This window comes from Podarcis pityusensis (assembly GCF_964106645.2).
Source record: "Podarcis pityusensis genome assembly, chromosome: 4".
Lineage (NCBI taxonomy): Eukaryota > Metazoa > Chordata > Lepidosauria > Squamata > Lacertidae > Podarcis > Podarcis pityusensis.
In genome coordinates this window covers 67,466,349-67,484,632 of record NC_138027.1, presented here as the reverse complement: position 1 = coordinate 67,484,632, position 18,284 = coordinate 67,466,349, and positions in this window count along the sequence as shown.

Sequence of the window (18,284 nt, the reverse complement as noted above, 5' to 3'; positions counted from 1 at the left end):
TGCTCTCTAGATGTTGTTGGATTCCAACTCCCATCAGCCCCAGCCAACATGGATGGTGGGAGTCATAGTCCAGCAACAACTTCTGGAAGGTTAAAGGCTCTTGTTCCTCTTCCCCATTTTCAGTTTTGGATGCTGTTATCAAATCAATATCTTCATTAATCAGTATCTTCATTAATTTGTCTAGATTGAAATGTAAACATTGATGGATATTCAACAAGGAGTGTTATATCATTCACTTTAAATCATCATCATCACCATCATTCATTGCACTTATTAGTTTGTTTTAGAAAATGAACCTCAAAGAGACTTATATTGCAAAAATCAAAACCAATATAAAATGAAAACAAAACGAAAGCTAAATTATGTTCACATACATAAAAGGAAGTCTAACACATCTCAGCTGCTAAAGGAGGCCACAGAACACATTTCTAAGACATATTGGGTAAGGCTAAGATCTCAGTTCTCCAGCACAAGCCCCACAGAAAGGAATAGGTTCCATGAAAAAGGAAAGTCAAGTTCACAGGCTATCTGTCTAAAGGAAGAGGTCATGCATTTCCAGATGGCATAATCTGTAGGCCATAATTCCACAGATTAGCTTGCTTTGTGGCAAATTAATTCTATTGATTCAGTTTCCTTCTAATGTAAGATACTTCTTGACAGGCAAAGTGGCGTTTAAAAAATGCCTCCTAGAAGTGATTAGCTATTTCATGCTGTAAAAGGCTCCAATTCTCTCATCTGAAACTTTAACTGTAGTTTTAAATTACTCATTTAACACTCCCTCAAAAAATTTAGTTACATTAAATTCAGTGCAAGAATGTAATGCATTTGTCCAGTGTACAGGATTTTAAGTTTTCTTTCCTTCCTTTCCATAAGTACAGTATCCAGATTCAAATATATGAGCCCGTTGCTCTTAAGCGGCTGCTCGAAAAGTATAAATCCAGATTTTAGACTAAAAAGACTATCATGTGAATGGTATATTTTCTTTTTTTAAAAAAACAACAACACCACGACACAAGAGATTCCAATGATATTAATGAAAGCTGCAGTCCTTTACCCGTTTATTTGGGGAGTATGCTTAACAGTGCTCACTGGAAGGACAGATCCTGAAGCTGAGACTCCAATACTTTGGCCACCTCATGAGAAGAGAAGACTCCCTGGAAAAGATGGAGGGCACAAGGAGAAGGGGATGACAGAGGACGAGATGGTTGGACAGTATTCTCGAAGCTACCAGCATGAGTTTGACCAAACTGCGGGAGGCAGTGGAAGACAGGAGTGCCTGGCGTGCTCTGGTCCATGGGATCACAAAGAGTCGGACACGACTAAACGACACAACAACATGCTTAACAGTGCAATCTTTTGCATATCTACCTCCCACGAAAGCCATGGGGTTTGCTCCCAAGTGTTCCTAGAATAACAGCAGGGACTGGGAAATTCCAGGTGTCCAGCTCCTATAATTCCTGACCGTTGGCCATGCTAGGGCTGATGGAAGTTGAACTTCAACAACACCTGAAGAGCCACAGGTTCCCCACTCCCAGATTAGAGTAAAAAAAATGTAGGATAAAGGAAAATCAGACACTAACCAAATTAACTGATAAAGAATAGAATCTGTACAAAGGTGTTCACATACCATCTCTTTAAAAGAGCAGGCCATACACATATGCCTCATATTGCCCCGGAAATTTATACTTTCTGATGCAATTATGCAACTCAAAATGAGTTCAGTGACAGCAATTCAGATACAAGTTGCTGGGAAGTTTCCTATTTTCATTTGAGGAATGCTGAAGGGTGTGTTGCCTCTTTGGTGTCTGTGTTTCTCACTCCCTCACAACTGACCCTACTCGACTCTCCCTGGAAAATTGGGCACTTGGAAGGTATGGAATTGGGCAAAAGAACTTCCCAGCAACTTGTATCTCAATTGCTGTCCATGAACTCATTTTGAGTTGCATAAGAAAGTTGAGTTGAGTTGCATCAGAAAGTATAAATTTCCTGGGCAATATAAATGAAAATGTCCCTATTTTGATCTGAAGAATGTTGGAGGGTATGCAATTCCCAATGAAATGAGTGGAAGTTGTGAACACCTCACATTCATCAATGGAGCATGTGCAGGAGAACTTCCTGGTGGATTGTGGCCTTTGAATAAAATATAGAGAAAGTAGCACGTTATTCCCTCAAGGAATTATTTTGAGAATAGTGAGGTGAGAACCTTTTTCCTATTCAAATATAGCAATTTGAATTGGATTTAGATAAGGCTGCTTTGTGAATGCAAATATGAACATAATTAATACAAGAGAAGGAATAGATAATACAGCATTCTGATGATCATGCAGTTAAAATTATTTAGGTGCGGAGGAAGCTTCAGCATAAAATTGCTTCCATTCTTTAACAAGCATTAATGAAAAAAGAGGGCAAAAGAGTCACAGACAAGCTGACACCATACAAATGTCCTTGCTGTATATCAGCTATAAATAGCTTACTGACTAAAGTAGATATATGTATATGGACTTACAATGGAGAGGCATGAAAAGAACAACTATATGCACCATGAAGGGCCTTTCCATCATTTGATTTACTACTGGAAGCCAATAGGCACCATCCATTTTTCCACTTTTGGGTAATTTAAAAGCAAGGAGTATACACAGGATTTTTAATAGGCTGTATTGTTCAAGAAATCAGTGAAAATTGTACATATTTAAAATATGAAAGCTCTAGGAACATAGTTTGCCTTGAATGTCTAATTTCTTTGAAGGTTTCTCCTTTTCCAATGAGCGGAAATGGGACTGATTCCCAAAGTCAATGTCTAGTAGACGATTTAATTCAATGATGGAAAGGTGCTGTGGCACAGGTAGATGCAAATGCAACTTATTCACATTGTTTGTACATGATTTTCCACCACCCCAATCCAGCTCACATATGGGGTTAAATGGTTCTCAGTCACCTCTTCAGAGGTGATAATTCAGTGGTCCTTCAGGGCAAGAAGACATGCAAAAGCCCTGTTGGCTCTAGCACTTTGTCACTAGCCATATCTGTGCTTCATTTTACTGGAGTGTAAAGCATTCTTCATTCATGGTGGCAGCGAGTTATTATTGAGCCAAGAGGCAGCTCTACTCCATGAAAAATAGGGAGCTGCCTTATACAGAGTCAGACCATTCCCTGCTTGGCTCTGTATTCTCTACACTGATTGACAGCACTTTCTCCAGTGTTCCGGACAGGGGATGTTCCAAGCCCTACCTGGAGATGCTGGGGATTAAACCTGGGACCTTCTGAAGGGAAAGGAGATGCTCCACTAATGGCTATGACCCTACCCCATCAATGTGGTTCCTGTCCCTGCTTTCTCTGCACACCGCATCAGTGGCATGCAGTGTTCTATCTGCACATCTCAACAAGGTGAAAAAGGTAGACCAATGTGAGTCATATTATGGTGAGAGTGACTCACAAAGGATTATAAAGTTGCATAAGAGTATAGTGAGATCCAATTTTTTTTGCCCTCATGGCTAGGTCCCTTCCATCAGGTATGGAACACATGGGGGGGGGGGAGAGAGAGGCACACTTGTTTTATTATAGCAAGTATGGCCAATTTGTGGAAAGGCTACAATCCACTTCTCCCAGGTAGTGCAAGGACCAATTGGGGTCACACCAGCCCGAAAAACCCCTCTAGCCATGCTCCCCTTCAGATCAAAGGGGTGGGAAGGCCCCATCTCACAATGTTGCCTGACTGTGCATGGTAAGTGGACTTCTGTAATAATGCTTGGGACTGGGTTGCCCAAATACCTTTTTTTAAAAAAAGTAATAGAATGGGGCATCACAATACTCTTATTCTATGTGTGTATTTTCAGACATAAGTCCCACCAAATTCAATTGCGATAGAATCTATTTCTAAGTTAGTGGGCTTATAGGAGTGTAGTCTGAGTTTAACTTATGTCAGATTGTGGCTAGTTTGAGCAAAAGGATTTGTTTACACTTTCTATTTTGCATTCATATCGCATGAGGAAAACAACATTCAATCATTGCATCCCCTTTCACCACAAACCAGCCAGGAGTTATCATACCATAACATTTCAGATTTTGATCATTGTAGGAATGATTCACAGCCTACTATAACTCATTTCAAATTCATTCTTTATACTGTTATCCCAGCTAGCCTAAAATCGTGTCCTTTGAGAAATCTGCAGATGGCTCTCTAGATTGTTGGCATCAGTCTATCTGACATGTGGGGCAGCATAAATCTATCAGACCTTTTCCTACAAGGCAGCATGGATTTTGTGCTGGGTCTGACTTTCAAAATCTATTTAAAGGTTCCAGCTGCTTACATTGATATTCACCTTGTATCAGAGGCTCAGTTTAGCTGCATGTTTTTATTAAGCCAAAATGTAATTTTTTTTGGGGGGGGGGAAGAGTCATAAGAAAGAAAAGAAGGAAAAAGATATCTGGAATGTTCCAATTACTTTCTTGTATGATTAAATATAAATTTCTACTTTAACACTCTCCTTGCTAGTGAAGCAGCTGTTGACTGGATGAGCTAAGAGAGAGAACAGGTGTTGATACCTGCTGCCAGGAATGATCTTGGAGGTATATAGGAAACTCTTCATGACAGTTTGAAAAACTGCAGCTACATGTTCACAAGTGTTGTAGATGGTGGTCACTTCCAGATGGCCGGTTTCTTGATCATTCATCCTGATTTGTTTGCACAAAGTTTATGCAGAGGTGAAATGATGTCCACTTTTCACTGAACATACATTTGGATTTCTTTCAGGGAAGTTAGATGATGTTGCACCAAACAAACGTTACCCTACGCTTTCACCTTAAAATTTTAATGAATTTTCATGAGGAATTGTTTTTAAAAATTGCAAACTGATGTGTAAATGTAGAGAACTGAACCTAAAAAATTGGAAAAATTGGAAACCGAGAGAAATGGAAACTGACAGATCTTCCCATCCCTTGTTTGAAGGCAAGCCCCCCCCCCCCACTAGTCTGAACTGATCTGTGTCGGCCATGTTCCTTCAAGAAAGTTTTTTCCTTTATTTAATCACATTTATTGGTGCCTGCCTCTTCCTCCCCCTCACTACCAATGGAGAGTTACAGACTGAAGAACAGAGCAGTTTCTGAGGCGGAGGTAGGAAAAAATAAAGCATAGTTAAGGAAGACAGTCTATAAAGAAGAATAGAAGATTATATTGATCAGAGAAAAAGGGAGAGAGAAATATGGTAAATATGAGAACATTCTATGTCTAAGGAAAGAAGGAAGGGGATAATGGAATATTAAAAACCCTGCAGGATTAGACTAAAGGTCTTTCTAGTCTGGCGTTTAGTTTCCTACATTGACCAATCAGATGCCTCTCAGAAGCCCTGGAGGTGGCATGGAACCCAGCAGCTGACTCTTGTAGTTGCTACTCAAATAGGGTGGCTTTGTGTCCTATTTTATAGCGGAAAGTCCTGCGCATGAAGGGCTGTCAGAAGACAGCTCTTTGCTTAAAGCTACCCTCTATTTGAAGTACTGTCTGTCCCACATCCAGTTCAAATATAAAGAACAGGAAGAGAACAGGAGGGGCCTTGAAGTTGCCTATCAACTGTTACACCTTGGACAGCAGCCTGAGCAGGCACAAAGGTACCCTGGTCCCTGTCTTCAACACTCTGATGAGATTTTTGTTTATTTATTCTGCACTTATGTCTAAGTTAGCATAGATACATATACATCGGCATATGTAAATATTATGCAAATCTTCCCTCTATTTTTGGCGACACATTTTTTCCTTTTGGGCAATTTGTAAGTGGCCGCCCAGCATACTGTTTCTGAAACTGAAAATTGCACACAGACAGTGTTTCCCCCCACAAGAAAAATAGGTTCCAGTATTAACCATGAAGTTGCTACAGTAAGTAGGAGAAGTCAGGAGGTCCTAGGAGAAGGGGGGTCTGGAATGCTTTCTAACGATAATGTGTCAGCCAGCTGCTCTGGCTCTGCTGCTTCCCCCTCCTCTTCTTCCATTATCTCCCAGCTTTGTTCCTCTTCTGTCTCACAGTCATAATTTTTCTGCAGACCACCACTGTAAATCTGGACTGTCCTCTCCTCGGGAAGGAGAAGGGGGAGTGGTCTCCCCCATTCTTCCTCAGCCCAGTCCCTGACAGCAATCAGGCTGAGGATGTTGTGCATTACCTGGTGCTTTGCCCCTTATATTCAATGCCCAAAGAAATTATTTTATGACTTGTTCTTGACTGTCTCTCAGGCAGATTCCCCCCAGGAAGTGACAGTCGAGCTCCTTGCTGATAAAGATCTCCAGATTACACATATGGTAGCAAATTCACTTTGGCAGCTAAGAAGCTCCATTCTAGATATGTTAATGCTTTCTAAGTTTAAAACCTCATGCTGTAAATTTTTATGCTTTAACTTTTATAGGTTTTCAGCCTTGTTCTCCCCCGCTGTAGATTGTAAAGGCCTTTGGCTATATAGAATAAATTGATTGATTGAAATAAAATAGCCCGAAAGCAACATAACAAGACAAAAATACAAACAGAAAAAAATCAATTGAAAGTAATACAATTTAAAAATAAAACACTGTACAATACAAAATTCCTAAGATGCTCTTCAAACAACGAGGCCATATTTCCGTGTTTTACTTTCAGTTTCTCTTCTGACACTGGGCAATGTTGGCTGCTGCAAACTTTATAAAATGAGGCCAGAAGAGACTGAGATCTATAACAAACAAACTTCATATATACCCTACCCCAGCTTGGATGGCTTTAAAAAAGGAGTAGACTGATTCATGGCTCTCGTTGGCTATTAGCCATTCCCATTGCTGAAGATCACAACCTGGGGCAACACTCTTGGCACCAGGTCCTGCCTTCAAGATTCGCATAGGCATCTGGTTGGCCACTGTGAGAACAGGGTGGTGGATGAGATGGGCCTTGGGCTTGATCCAGCACAGCTTTTCCTATGTTCTTACTGCAATAACTGAACACAGAGTAGCTGCTGCCCTTGGTTTCAATTCTCTGCTGGTGTTTTGCAGAACTGCTCCTCACACCCACTCCCAGAATGATCTGTTTCATACTGTCATTACAAACCTAATGAAGAATGCAGGAGAGACTTATATACCTATAACTAGAATATGCGTTGGATGAAATGAAATCCCAACATGGAAATTTGTCTTATGTGAAGGGATGTTAAAACGTGCCAGTCCTATAAATAGTCAAATTACTGTGGAAGGCTATTGCATGGTTGCCATCAAACATCCTGGTGCCCCCTAAAATGAGGACATTGGCACACAGCAATTTTTACACACACCACAAAGCACCAAATACTTGTTTTACAAAGCCATGTTGCCCTTTTTGCAGTACCTCATAAATAAATCTCATCTTCTCCGTATAATAAAATATGACATGCCACTGAAGATAAGACTGTATGTATTGGGCGGGGGAGAGAACCTGCACTTTTATTTTGCATAAACTATTTCTACTTGCCTCACAAGGGCTTAGAGTTTTAAAATAAAACCTCGTCATGGGTTATGACAGCATTTTGCAGTATTGTAATAGACATTTTTTAGAAGCCTTTTCCAAATGTTCAGCTGCTGACATATGAACTGCCTCTGCTCAAATGTTACTGATTCTTGCCATGAAGTGGAGTGCTGCATTAACCTTTATTTTATTTCCTCTAAATTAGAGGAACATTTCTTTCTGTTGAGGCCCATCTTGTTTCAGTGGTAATCCATTGCATGCTAGTGGCATACATTGCTCACTTGTGTGGCCCCCACTTCTCCAATGCCTTCCCTTTGCATTTCGAGGCCCCATTTGAGAAAATGAGTAAGGTCACATCCACGCCATTCGTCTAAAGCTCTTATACCACTTTAACAGTCATGGCTTTCTCCAAAGAACCCTGGACACTGTAGTTTGTTAAGTGTGGCACGAGTTATTAGGAGACACCTATTCCCCCCACAGAGCCACAATTCCCAGAGTTTCCTAGGAAGAGGGATTGACTATATCAAACCACTCTGGAAATTGTAGCTCTGCGTGGGGAATATAGGGGTCTCCTAACAACTCTCAGGCTCCTAAAAAGCAACAGTTTCCAGGATTCTTTAGAGGAGGCCATTTCTTAATCAAAGTGAAGTCTGGGGTCCTATGATGCTGTCCTCATTTTGGTACAATGGCATATTTTCTAGAATGGAGCCATGTGGCTCTGCTCGTTCTTAGTAAGACTCTCTTATGGTTAGTAAGACTCTTTATGGTTCTATTAAAGGAAGAAAAGAAATTGCCAATGCCAAAAGAATCTTTCTGATAGTGTTCAAGCACATTTGGTGTTTTCCCTCATTTATCGAGATATTACAGCTGTGGCAGTTAACATTGTCATTGAAACGAAATATCACTTTCTCCAAAAATGTTAACTGCTCCAAAAAGGTAGAATCTTCTCTCATGTTTCTTAGAAACTGCTCACATAAAGCTTGCCTTAGTGGCAGAACCCCCTTCCATTAAGTTTATCATTTTTTTTCTAAACTGCCTTATGAAATGTCACCATTAACAGCAATAGCTGATTTCATATAATTTTTGAGGAGCCTGTTTTGATCTCTTGCTTGGGGTCGGGGAAAGGTCCTGTAACAAAGTTGTGACTTCACTATATATCAGAGGACCAAACTTGATGAGACAGTGGATATCCAACCAGGGATCTCCCATCTCTTTACATTTTGATAAAAAAAAACCAACCTGGCCTTTTCCGCAGTGGCTCCCTGGTTGTGGAATGCTCTCCCCAGGGAGGCTCGCCTGGTATCTTTAAGTGGGGTGCTTATTGTTTTTGCTTTTTACTATGGTATGTATTTTGTGTTTTTATCTTGTAAACTGCCCTGTGATCTTCGGAGGAATGATGGTATAAAAACTTAATAAATAAATGATACAGTGCTACCTCTGGTTAAGAACTTAATTCGTTCTGGAGGTCCGTTCTTAACCTGAAACTGTTCTTAACCTGAGGTACCACTTTAGCTAATGGGGCCTCCCACTGCCACCACCGTGCGATTTCTGTTCTCATCCTGAGGTAAAGTTCTTAACCCGAGGTACTACTTCTGGGTTAGCAGAGTCTGTAACCTGAAGTGTTTGTAACCCGAGGTACCACAGCAATAATATATTTTCATAATCTTGGCCTCATTTGCAGTGTGATGCAAATGGCTATACCAAGTGTATATGAGAACCCTGATACAGGTTTAAAGGATACAATGATCTGTTGTGGACTTATTTCTTGTTGGTTCAAGCTCATTTGCCGAAGAGTGTCCACCTGTGGATGTCTTTCCACTGTCACCATCACAATTATGACGGTGGCTTTACTTTTTCCTGCCACATTTACAACACAGAATTGCTTTTCCAGAATCTTCTGGATAGTTGGGTACCCCCCACCCCTCAAATGATCGAGACAGATGCATCCATTCTTTATATGAAAAAGCACACCTATTCACAGCACAAGCCTATCCATCTTTACTGAGAAATAAGTCCCACTGAGCTTAATGGGGCTTACTCCCAGCTAAGGAGGTACAAGATTACAGCCTCAGCTCCCAAAATGAAAAGGTGTCACCTTCGTTACTATGTGGGATCAAGCATTTATTCCACACACACACACACACCGCCCTCATTCTTACAGCACAAACAGGTCACATCTGTGCTGTTCTGAACAGGAATAATTTTAAAGCTTTAGAAATCTATATAGAAATTCACTTTGGGGCCAGAAACGTCAGAGCAACCAAAAGGAGAGGGTGGAAAAGCAATTCTCCTCTGTAAATTTCCAGGGCTGCACAGCAGGGATGCTTTGCTGCTCACCCAGATTTCTTTATGAAGATGAAGGAAGACAGGGTTTTGTGTTTTTTTTTAAAGATATATATGATTAAAAAACCCCAAACTTCTGTTTTTCTCAAATATGCAAATTTGGGTCTCCATAATTCATAATTTAACATTCTGTTAAGGTATTTCTTTGCTTCCCCTCTCCGCTCTCCCTACCTCAACTTTGTCTTTGTCTCTAACAATTGTGCCAAAGAATGCTGAATGAGTAATTGCAACAGAGGAATTGCAGACTTTAGGTTTGATGGTTTTCAGTTTAATATCCACAACACTGCAGGATTTTCAGCTACTCATTTATAGCCCTTGCCTGCGCAATCAATCAGTTACCCTAAATAAAAAAAGAATAGCAACACCAAGCCTATGGGTGTGAAGCTTTTCAAGTTATTATTTTTTAAAAAAATTAATATAAAAAATCCAGCCATTATTATCCACACAGATTGCTATGAGCAGCAGTATATTCTACCATTTGCATGACTAAATTAAAAGCTACTGCATGCCTTGTGTGACTCACTTGGCATCATTGTGAGGAAGGCTGTGAACATTCACTGCAAATTTCACAGCATTCAGTTTAAGCAGCCCTACAGCAAAAGGGCCTCATTCAATGCCTAAACGAGCAGAACAACCAGACCAATGGCATCAGATGCAAATTGATTGGATGACTGTGTCATGTGATGCCACCTCACATCTTCTCAATGTGCTTGGCACTGGGGATGACACAAACCAGAAATCGAGTTCCCAATAGAAAAGAATAACATCTGAAGATTTATTGAAGTATTTTAAATTACCAGATCTTACCTAAATAAAGACAATGTACACAATACAGTGTGATGTGGTGGTTGGAATCTCTGGTTAGGAAGACTCAGATTCTCTCCCTCCTCCTTCTGCCATTTTTAAAAAGTCGGGTTTTTTTGTTTGGATGATCCATATTGAAAGAAGACTTTTGAGTAATGCAAATGTAATGGAAAATGTGTCATATAAATACATTTGACTATAACTAAATCCCTGCTCAACCAAGAAGGTCACTAAATGACCTTGTGCCAGTCCCTCTCTGTAATCTGCAACACAGGGTTGCTGTGAAGACATAAAGTATGTGTTTGCAACATATAAGCATCCTACATCTCTTGGGAAGAAAGGTGAGATTTTAGCATCATAGCTAAATACTGTAGATCTCCTTAAAATGACCACAATGGGAGATGCAAGACTTTTGAGGCAATGTTTGTGTTGCCATTTTATGGACTAGAAAACTTAAATAAGAACTAGTCATGGGATAGTTACTTATTTAATAACACAATGTACACATCCCTTGACTGGAATAAAACCTTTAAGCAGTTTACAATATTACTACTTAATTTTCCTGCAAGCCGCAACAAAGATAGAAAATATTCCTGGCCAACCATTGCTGGTCAAATGGTTTGCGTATCATGTACCATTCTCATGTTTCTCCACTACAGGTTCTTCATTCTCCATGAGCCAACTATAAAGGGTATCTACAAATGCTGGATGTTGTCCAACAGAGACTTTCATGTGCTTAAGCCCATTGAAATAAATGAGTTTTTATGTATCTGGGGCTTTGCTGGATTGTGGCTGCCTCAGCTCTTTTGTCTCCAGGACTGGCCACCCTCCTGACACTGGCATTACTGCCACAAACCATAGAATCATAGAATCATAGAGTTGGAAGAGACCACAAGGGCCATCGAGTCCAACCCCCTGCCAAGCAGGAAACACCATCAGAGCACTCCTGACATATGGTTGTCAAGCCTCTGCTTAAAGACCTCCAAAGAAGGAGACTCCACCACACTCCTTGGCAGCAAATTCCACTGTCGAACAGCTCTTACTGTCAGGAAGTTCTTCCTAATGTTTAGGTGGAATCTTCTTTCTTGTAGTTTGGATCCATTGCTCCGTGTCCGCTTCTCTGCAGCAGCAGAAAACAACCTTTCTCCCTCCTCTATGTGGCATCCTTTTATATATTTGAACATGGCTATCATATCACCCCTTAACCTCCTCTTCTCCAGGCCAAACATGCCCAGCTCCCTTAGCCGTTCCTCATAAGGCATCGTTTCCAGGCCTTTGACCATTTTGGTTGCCCTCCTCTGGACACGTTCCAGTTTGTCAGTGTCCTTCTTGAACTGTGGTGCCCAGAACTGGACACAGTACTCCAGGTGAGGTCTGACCAGAGCAGAATACAGTGGCACTATTACTTCCCTTGATCTAGATGCTATACTCCTATTGATGCAGCCCAGAATTGCATTGGCTTTTTTAGCTGCCGCGTCACACTGTTGGCTCATGTCAAGTTTGTGGTCAACCAAGACTCCTAGATCCTTTTCACATGTACTGCTCTCAAGCCAGGTGTCCCCCATCTTGTATTTGTGCCTCTCATTTTTTTTTGCCCAAGTGCAATACTTTACATTTCTCCCTGTTAAAATTCATCTTGTTTGTTTTGGCCCAGTTCTCTAATCTGTCAAGGTCATTTTGAAGTGTGATTCTGTCCTCTGGGGTGTTAGCCACCCCTCCCAGTTTGGTGTCATCTGCAAATTTGATCAGGATGCCCTTGAGTCCATCATCCAAGTCGTTTATAAAGATGTTGAATAAGACCGGGCCCAAGACAGAACCCTGTGGCACCCCACTAGTCACTCTTCTCCAGGATGAAGAGGAACCATTGATGAGCACCCTTTGGGTTCGGTCAGTCATCCAGTTACAAATCCACTGAGTGGTAGCATAGTCAAGACCGCATTTTACCAGCTTCTTTACAAGAATATCATGGGGCACCTTGTCAAATGCCTTGCTGAAATCAAGGTAGGCTACATCCACTGCATTCCCTTCATCTACCAGGCTTGTAATTCTGTCAAAAAACGAGATCAGGTTAGTCTGACATGACTTATTTTTCAGAAATCCATGCTGACTATTGGTGATCACAGCATTCCTTTCTAGGTGCTCACAGACTGTTTGCTTAATGATCTGCTCCAGAATCTTCCCTGGTATTGATGTCAGACTGACTGGGCAGTAATTATTTGGGTCCTCTCTTTTCCCCTTTTTGAAAATAGGGACAACATTTGCCCTCCTCCAGTCTGCCGGGACTTCGCCTGTTCTCCAGGAATTCTCAAAGATGACTGCCAGTGGTTCTGAGATCACATCTGCCAGTTCTTTTAATACTCTTGGATGCAGTTCGTCTGGCCCTGGAGACTTGAATACATCTAAACTAGCCAAGTATTCTTGTACTATCTCCTTAGTTATTCTGGGCTGTGTTTCCTCTGCTGAATCATTTGCTCCAAATTCTTCAGGTCGGGCATTGTTTTCTTTATTGGAGAAGACTGAGGCAAAGAAGGCATTGAGGAGTTCAGCCCTTTCTGTGTCCCCTGTTTGCATTTCACCATCTTCTCCTCTGAGTGACCCCACTGTTTCTTTGTTCTTCCTTTTGCTACGAACATACCCATAAAAGCCTTTTTTGTTGCTTTTAACCTCTCTAGCAAGCCTGAGTTCATTCTGTGCTTTAGCTTTTCTGACTTTGTGTCTAGACGTGCTGGCTATTTGTTTGAATTCCTCTTTGGTGGTTTCCCCCCTTTTCCATTTTTTGTACACATCCTTTTTTAATCTTAACTCAGTTAAAAGTTCTTTAGACAGCCACCCTGGCTTCTTTAGGCACCTTCCATGTTTCCGTCTCATTGGTATTGCCTGAAGTTGTACTTTTACTATCTCCCTCTTAACAAACTCCCAGCCATCATGAACTCCCTTTCCTTTTAGTATTACTGTCCATGGGATCTCACCCAGCACTTCCCTAAGTTTTATGAAGTCGGCTTTCTTAAAGTCAAGAAATTGAGTCCTGGTATACTTGGCTGCTCCTTTCCGCTGTATAGTAAACTTCAGAAGAGCATGATCACTCGCGCCTAATGATCCTTCCACTTCTACCCCACTAACCAGGTCATCAACATTGGTTAGGACCAGATCTAAAATGGCTGTTCCTCTTGTTGCTTCTCCCACTTTCTGGACAATGAAGTTGTCTGCAAGGCCAGTGAGGAATCTGTTTGACCTTATGCTCTTGGCTGAGTTTGACATCCAACAAATATCCGGGTAATTGAAGTCCCCCATTACTACTATCTCCCTTCCTTTTGCATGCTTGGCCATCTGTTCCAGGAAGGCATCATCTATGTCCTCCGTTTGGCTTTGGGATCTATAGTAAACTCCCACAATGAGGTCACTGTTATTCTTCTCTCCCTTAATTTTGACCCAAATGCTCTCACTTTGGCTTTGAGGTTCTAAATCTTGGATCTCTTCACAGGTCCCTGACATATAACGCCACTCCTCCTTTCTTGTCTGGTCTGTTTCTCTGAAATAGATTGTATCCCCCCATTATTACATTCCAATCATGGGACTTATCCCACCAGGTTTCAGTGATGCCTATTATGTCGTATTTAGTTTGCTGTACCAAGAGCTCAAGCTCATCTTGTTTATTTCCCATGCTTTGCGCATTAGTGTACAGACATTGAAGTCCATTAATCATTCCCCCGTGACTCTTATTTAAGGATTTTTTCCTCCCACCACTAGGTCTGCGTGCTGTTTGCTCCATTTGGTCTATGACATTTGGATGATCATCTTCATCAATTGATAGACTCCTACCTTCAGGAGCACTGTCTCCCTCCCCCACATTAGTCAGTTTAAAGCCCTCCTGATGAGGTTTCTGAGATTTTTGGCAAAAACATTCCTCCCAACCGTTGTGAGGTGCAGCCCATCGCTTGCCAGAAGTCCATCTTCAAGAAACTGCAGTCCGTGATCTAAGAATCCAAACTGTTCCTGTTTACACCATTTGCGAAGCCAGCTGTTCACTTCCACTATTTTCCCCTCTCTCCCTGGGTCACGTCGTTCAACTGGGAGGACAGATGAGATGACAATTTGTGCATTTAATTGCTTCAATTTCCTGCCCAGAGCCTCATAGTCTCTTTTGATCTTCTGGAGGCTATTGCTTGCAGTGTCATTGGTTCCCACATGAACCAAGAGGAAGTTGGTGCAGACCCTCCAGTTGTCCCTATTTCCCAGGGACGGTCCCAGATTATTTTCAGAAGCCATCACAGTTTCTGATTTGTTCCTGGAATGTCCCACTTTTCCTTACAGGTAAACATAAAGGGACCCCTGACTGTTAAGTCCAGTCATGGACGACTCTACGGTTGCAGCGCTCATCTCGCTTTATTGGCCGAGGGAGCTGGCACTTGTCCGCAGACAGCTTCCGGGTCATGTGGCCAGCATGATTAAGCCGCTTCTGGCAAACCAGAGCAGCACACGGAAACACCGTTTACCTTCCCGCCGGAGCGGTACCTATTTATCTACTCGCACTTTGACGTGCTTTTGAACTGCTAGGTGGGCAGGAGCAGGGACCGAGCAATGGGAGCTCACCCCGTCATGGGGATTCGAACTGCTGACCTTCTGATCGGCAAGCCCTAGACTCTGTGGTTTAACCCACAGCGCCACCCACGTTCCTCCCACTTTTCCTTAGACATCCCTATTTTTATCAGACAAATGTTGGAGGGTATGATGTTGCATTGGTGAGGCTGGGGCTGTGTAGATGCACTGGCAAAGCCAATCCAGCCCTCCCATTGGTACGCTATGCAGCCTTAATAATAATAAGTGACCTCAGGTGACCTACCCACCCCCTCCACTTCCATACTACTCAGAATGTGGTGTCAGGAGACCAGCTTTGCAGAACCATCCTATTGTTCCAGCTTCTCCTGATGGTTTCTTTTTGGGGACAGAAGTGGGTTTGAACACACACACCAAAAATCTGAATAAAGCCATGTGGTGCTAGGCAATGAGAAGGAAGCATTTTCCTGCTTAGTAGCTCCCTCCCAAGAAATCAAAGCCAGCCTTAGGTTGTTCTAGTTATATTGACTGTGCCTTTTACATAGGAACCCCACAGACAAGCTTAACATCAATAAGTATGCCAGCAATTAACTAAATTACCTGTGGAGAGGGCACATCAAGCCAGGCAGAAGGCAATTAGGCATCTTTTAGTTCTGCATCCTTTTGCACATTAACGCTACCCGAGCAGCATGGAGTAAGGAAGCTGAACTCTTGAGAAGTTCGCCTGAACAAATAAAAAGTATCACAAGCATTCCTGTCAGTTATCAGGGGGTGACTAGTGGGAAGTGGGTGCCACCAAGAACTGGGCTTCCCAGCACTGGTGTCACTGGCGCCCTGTACTGTGATGGTAGGGGGTATGACAGAATGGTGGCAAATCTGAGGCACTTCTAGGGCCGGAGTGGAGCCAATTCAGTGTTCCTGCAGCTGCTCCTGCACCAACCTCAACCCCATAATGCCCTCACCCATTCAGGTAAGCGGTAATGATGCCAGTTCTGGAAGCACAGTCCCTGCCGACCGCCAGAGCCCACCTCTGTTGTTTTCTGTTTAAGTCATAGCAATTAGATTTAAGTTTGTGTCTATATAAAATAGAATCATAGAATCACAGAACTGCAGAGTTGGAAGGGGTCCTAAGGGTCATCTAGTCCAATCTCCTGCAAGGCATGAATCTCAGCTAAAGCATCTCTGCCAGAACAGTTTATGTAAATCTGCATCCCCATTTATCTCCTTCTTTTGGGGTGGTGCATTTTCATTTTTGCTATGTGTACACAGTCATTCTACTTTAGCACACCAGAAATTCCTACTGTTGCCTATCCCCACTCCTCCATTCTCTTCCACCACTTTGTAAGCTCACTGTGGGTGACGGACCAGGGCAATGCTTGGTTAGGCCACCTTCAAACCTGGCACTCACATTTATTTATTTATTTATTTATTTTTATTATTGTTATTGTTGTTATTATTATTATTATTATTATTATTATTATTATTATTATCCTTTATTTCCCATTTTTCCTCCCTAAGGAGATCAGTGTTTCTGGGTCAGGACATTTCCGTAAACTAATATAAATAAGTGCTAAAAAAATAAGTAAAGCTCGCAGCAGACCAAATAACTAGGATGTCTCAAAAGCCTGAATGAAAAGTTCTAACTGCCCTCCTTGATGCAAGCAGTGAAGGAGCCATATTGATTTACTTAGGGAAAGTGTTCCAGAGACAGGGGCCACCACATAAAAAGCCATCTTACACCTTTTCTTTAATTTTCTATGAATAATCTAAGACTGTTGTTTTGTTCAAGCAGTTCAGTGAAATCATCTTTGATTTAATAATATATTCTTATTAATAATCATCTAGTATTTAGCATTTCTTGTCTACGAGCAGTTAATGGACATCAATGCAGTTCTTGCCGGATGTTACTACTTCAGACGAGGGATTGGGGAGAAATTGGATTCAGTGAGCATTTAAAGCCGAATCTACCAAATTTGCACTTTCTGAAACAATATGTGAACCAAAACATATGGCTATCTTTCAAAATTTGAAGTTACCTGGATTTTGTGATGCCTTAATCCAACCAATGTTTACAAAAGTGCATATCTGTATATGAAGGGAAAGTACATAAAAATGAAGATATTCATGAAAATAATGTAGAAAGATGTTGATGGATTTTCATTAGGACTTAAAACCTCCCCACCCGTGCTGGCAAATTGCTGCATAATGTGGGAAACTGAATTTAAGATAGGAAAAATGAGAAAGTGAGAGAAGTGAAATTGGCAGGTCCTCCCATCCCTACTTTAGACCGTCGGGGTCAGTTGTTAGGTCCCATATAAAGCCCTTTGAGCAGCACGGCTTGGCTGCTCCAATCCTTGTGGCAGTGAGGCCTCAACAGAGCAGGTGACAAACAGGTTTAGAGCTCTAAGCAAAGACCAACAAACTTAGTTGGCCTATTTCATCCAATTAAATTCATGGAAAACCTGATATTTCCATGGTGTAGTGGGAAAGAGCAACTGTGTTTCCCCTGCCCTCCACTCCCCGCTTCGAAGGTTACCTCTAATACATATCCGTAATGCTGACTGACAACGGAGGAGGGATTCCAAAGAATCAAAAGCCTGCGAAGCCTTTTAAGGAAGTTTATCTGTAAAGAAAAAAACATTCTTATGGGTAACTGTAATGAGAACTTGCATTGCCGACTCGACAGGATTTAATTTCTGTGCCAACCTAATAAGTCACAACTGTAATGCATATATGGTATGAATGTTCTCTCGCCTCTAATGGGCTATTTCCATTGATAGCATCACAGAACAACATCAGCTGTGCAACATGCTACTGTTGACTTGTGCTGGTGAGATTTATCTTTCCAGATGTGGGTTAATCTGTGGTTGGTGAGCAATGGCCTGCTTAGCATGCCAAATGATTCGCCTGCCTTTCTAAATAATAATGCTCAAGGTCAGCCCTCGTTCTCAGTGTTCTGAAAAAGGGCTGTCGAGGGTTGAATGACTGAATCCATTGACGGAGCCAGAGAATTTTCTTGATTGGAACATTTAGAGGGCAGAAGATATTACATTAATCCATCTTTGAGTGTAATGAGACTCCACATCACTTTCTCGTGCTGGCAGGCAGTTTTCCAAACGGAGTTGTTACTGAGTGTTTCCT